Here is a 4,917-nt window from a genome sequence, read left to right on the forward strand (position 1 = left end):
AATGAAATGTATATATACTTCATATACTATATAATGTATATATACTTTTTGCATGAAATACTGTATAGACTATACAACAATTCTATATAAAAACAATAGTGGATTTAACATCAAAATTAAATGTTAAAATGTATGTTTTTAATGTAACCTTCTCCTTTAAATGCTTTGGTCAGTTCAAGAATAATTTATGAAATTGTATATTGGTTACTTGAAAGAATTAAAAATGCCGTTTCATGTCTATCCATGTATTATTCAATTGGTCGAGGTTGATACGGGATTTATAAAGTAATTAGTAATGTGTTCTGGCATTTATTTACAGGCATTTATTGTTCTGGCATTTATTTTAAGACTAAAGATTCTTTGTCTGAAAGAAAGTTTAAAATCATACAGACATTTTCTTTACCGCCCTCCAAAAATGCACCCATTTCATAAAATGACTCTGATGCAAAATGGCTTACTGTAGGAAAGCAAACCAAACATTTCTGTGTAACAATTCTTGTCATGTATAAAGTCTCGCTCTCCAAACTCAATAAGAAGTGGTTCCTCATGTGACCTAGGAAGGATACAGGCTTCCTCTGTTCTGTTGAAAGGGTTCTTCCCTACGGCAGGACACAGCGGCTTGAACTCTTCGCTCTGATTCTCCACGGATGCCACAGTAATGTAATCCTCTTCCTGCCTGTCGGACGCTGAAAGGATCTTTTTTTTTATTACTCCTATCAGAAAGGCGAAGTTCAGCCAGTCACAAATACAGTAAGCCTGAACAAAAACACTAAATTACTAAAGAATGCAGAAAACAAGGGAGAATAAAAGCCCACAGAGATACACCATGTGCCATGTACACCATAAAAGTACACTACTGTTCAAAAGTTTGGGGTCAGTAAGATTTTTAATAAATAAATGCTGTTCTTTTGAACTGTTTGTTTTAATCTTGTGTATATAAGCTCTTCAGTTCCTTCAGTTCATTGTCTGGTGTTGATTGTGTGTAGACACACTGTTTCGTTGTGTTTTACCTGTGTGGGTTACCTGAGTTATCTTTGTTTAAATAAATTAAACTATTATTTTGACCTTCTTCATCAACCTTCTTCATCTTCGGACGCATAACGTGACAGAACACCACATCCGGGATTATGGATATCTTGCCCATGAGAACCTACCTGTAGCAATGTTAAAGTCTCAGGGAAGAAGAAGGCGGGAACCAGCGAACGCTCAACATAAACTTTAATCCCAAAAATAAACAAACAACAAAACAAAAGTAAAGCGGCAACCCCTCACGGACAACTGCCGGATATAAACATTAAAAAACAACAAAAGTCCAGGCCTGGTACTCTCATCTTGCACTTTCGTCACTCCTCCTTTTATCCTTCCGGAGTTCCTCCGTGAGACTTGAGGCCGGTGTAGTGTGCAGGTGACGTTCATTAGCACTTGCTCCACTGGCCTTGCTCCGTTCCCACGGCTCTCGGCCCCGCCCTACTTGCAACAGTACCTATAATGGAATATTTATTTAGTTTTTGCCAGCTCACCCAGCAAACTGCATTTGATGATGAGACTTTGACATCTCTGTATTTGATTGGGGTGAAATATCACAGCCCTCTTGACCTACCGGATATGAAAGAGGGTACTTGGAGAGATGCTGTCCTCAGATGTCTGCAGTGTGCCCCAAATTGATGACTCACACCCATCACATCGCAGAATCCAGAGGCCAGCAATGAGAACAGAGCCAACCATCGCCCCAGAGCCTGAGCCCCACTGTGAGTCGGACCTGGTATGTGAGCCAGCACCACCGTGCATCGCCGTGGGATGTTTAGTGAAGTTCGAGAGTGTGGAGGAAGACCCCACTTACAATCCCGCTGCTGAGGGTGAGCTAAGACTAGACTCTATGGAACATTATGAGGATTTGGATATGGATGTTTTGCTTAATCTCCCACCCCCGCTAGTCCCGCCCAGCTCTAAGTCTTCTGTGTTTTCATTGCCGCTGGTCCTGCCCACTACAAAACCTGTTTCGTTGCCCAGTACCAAGTCTGTGTCATCTTCGCTGATCACACCCAGCCTCCCTCTCCTGTCTCCTCTTCCTGACTCAGCCAGTCTGTCAGCCTCACTTCTGCTAGTTCCCTTCAGCCTCTAGACTTCTCCTCTAATGTCAGTCAGTTGTGTGGATCTGCCTTGGTCCTTCCGTGTCCAGCTCCACCCAGTCAAGTGGATCTCAGCTTCTGAGCCCATCAGTCCATGCCTTGTCTCCTCCCTCCCTCCCTCGGCTCCACCAGATACCATCGCCCTTACGGCTCCACAGGGCTCCCTCATCCCTCCGGCTTCGCCTTGGTCAGACATCACCTTGCCTGCTCCACGGACTTACGGGACTTTAGACTTTAGCTTCATCCTTCCACCCCTTCGGCTCCAGCGGGCTCTTCCTTCCCTCTGGCTCTGCCTTGGTTCTCAGTCCCACTTGCTCCGCTTCATCTGGCACCCTCGGACGCTTGTCACAGTGGCTCCGCCTTAGTCTCCTAAGACATCGGTGTTGTTTAGTCCCATCAGCTCTTCGTCTGCACCCTGGTCTCCTTTTCCAGTGGCTCCATCTCTTTCAGTTGATTATTATACAACAGGTCAACAAACAAAATCTGCATTTTAAACACAGTACTGTCAGTATTTATTTTGCAATGAAATAATAGCTCCAACGAAAGCAACAGCAGAACATCAGAACTGCAACCACAGCAGAATTGTTCTGTGAACAATTCTGCAGCTTTGAATACATCGTGAGGGTCAATCATTCAATGATTCATTCATAAATACAGCTAGGCTGCGTTCCACTCCACTTTTAGACATGCACTCGTGAACTTTCCTAAACACTTCCCCTCTGGAATTTTGCGTTCCACTTCATGGAGTGACCAAGGGAAGTTTATATGGACAAACCCTCGTGAGTCTACTCCGATGTACACTTCAAGCAGCTTTATATCAACTTGATTGTAATGTCACAGCAGATCGCGCTTAACTGAAGTGTGTGATAAATTAATTATTTTGAGATTAAATCATATAATACTTGTAGCTACCTTATGTTCACAGTCAAAGTTTATACTATTGATTTTTTTTTTTTTTTGTGTAATTTTATTTTTCTCCATCAGCTCATATGCCTATAGGATTTTATATATTTTCTCTAACAACTTATATGCATATAGAATGGTGCATTAAACAAATTCTTAAGTACAAAAGGGGTTTAAATAATAAATCAGCCATAGTGAATTCTAAGTGATCAAGGCTTAGTGCGTTCCATTTAAACCTCATGCAGGAGTTCTGCCAGTAGTGGGCACTCATGCAACGTAAGCAATGACGCACATCCGAGTCCACGAGATGGAGGGAAGTTAGCGAGTGAAGGGCATAATAATTTGGAGTGGAACGCAGCCCTAGTTGCTTCGTTACTGAATGAATGAATAACTCAATGACTCTCTCATTAAGACAGTGACTTACCGCCACCTACTGGCGGTTTTAGTTTAATATTTAAAAGTATCGCTTCCTTTTTACCATCATTCCATATTTCTCTATTGAACTTTTTTTTTAAACATTATTTATTTTATAAAGTTATTCATAAAGGTAAAGAAATGCAGTGGAAAATCAATTTAGGGGGCAAATATTGTCGTTAAATGGAAAAGCTATGACTGCAGTCTAAGTGGAAGACAGGGGGTACGCAGAAGGATGGTAAACCCCTCAGGGGGTAGGCTACACCACACTAAAAAGTTTGGGAACCACTAGTTTAAATAAATTAAACTATTATTTTGACCTTCTTCGCCAACTTTCTTCATCTTCTTTCTGAACCCAAAAAACTAGAAAACAGTAAACTTCTGAACAGTAATGTACATAAAAACCAGGGTGTTTCTATGCAGATGATGACATTGTGTGGGGTTGCTCTAGTGTTGCTAGCTGGTTTCTTACTGGTCTAAGTCAAAAGAATCCACCCCCATGTCTCTTTGATATTAGTCACTTGGTCAATCAATGGGATTTTTATACGTTTTATTGTCCACCAGGTGGATGATGGATGATGATTTACACAATGAAGTTTAAAACTCAAGGTTAGGGGTTTGTTTCAATCCATATGGATGATTTAAATAAGCAAGTCTGTCATATACTTACCATTACACAGAATAGATTCATCTCTGACGTGTTCTTCTAATGGCAGCAATTAGAGACCGTTTCTTACGTTACCCAGCTGCTACACTGCCCTGTTCTTCAGCTACCAGCTGGCCAGAGAGGTCACATGTGACCATCCCCCTTCCCGCAATGGCACACACACTTTATCACAAGCCTCAATTAAAGCATCTTGTATGGAACAAATGCACTGACCGTACTGCTCTTTGCTAGTGCATCATGTAAACAATGAGTCAATAAGACAAAGGCAAAAAGTGGTAACCACACATTTTGTCAAAATTGGAAATCGGGTCTTATGATCTGTCCTGTGATAGACGGGTTTGACTCCACCGTGTTCAGATTCAGAGAAAACAGTGTGAAAATTCATTTCAAACGCATCAAAATTCAATCAAACAATTAGAAGCCTTTGTAGGGCAGTATGACTGGGCAAGAAAGCAAGACAGCAGACATGACTGATGCCAGTGTGTGTGTGTGTGATGGAGTCCCAGATGGTGTGTGTGACTGCAGATGCACTGGGGTGGAGCCCAAAGTATTGATCATGTCAGCCTGGAAGAGGAGAGAACAGAACATAAATATTAATCAGGAAATGTTTTTAGGAAGCTACTCAATATTTAAAAATCAAGATTTTATACTGTATTTAAGGTAAACAAACAAGAGATAGATAGATTTCCTGTGTTTGATAAATTGAAATATACCACAATTATTTGATAATTAGTCCTATTTTTTTGAAACATTACATTGACTTTTTTAAAAGTAAACATATAGATAGATAGATAAAACGTCTCT

Source organism: Ctenopharyngodon idella, chromosome 16 (assembly GCF_019924925.1).
Source record: "Ctenopharyngodon idella isolate HZGC_01 chromosome 16, HZGC01, whole genome shotgun sequence".
NCBI classification, from domain to species: Eukaryota; Metazoa; Chordata; class Actinopteri; order Cypriniformes; family Xenocyprididae; genus Ctenopharyngodon; species Ctenopharyngodon idella.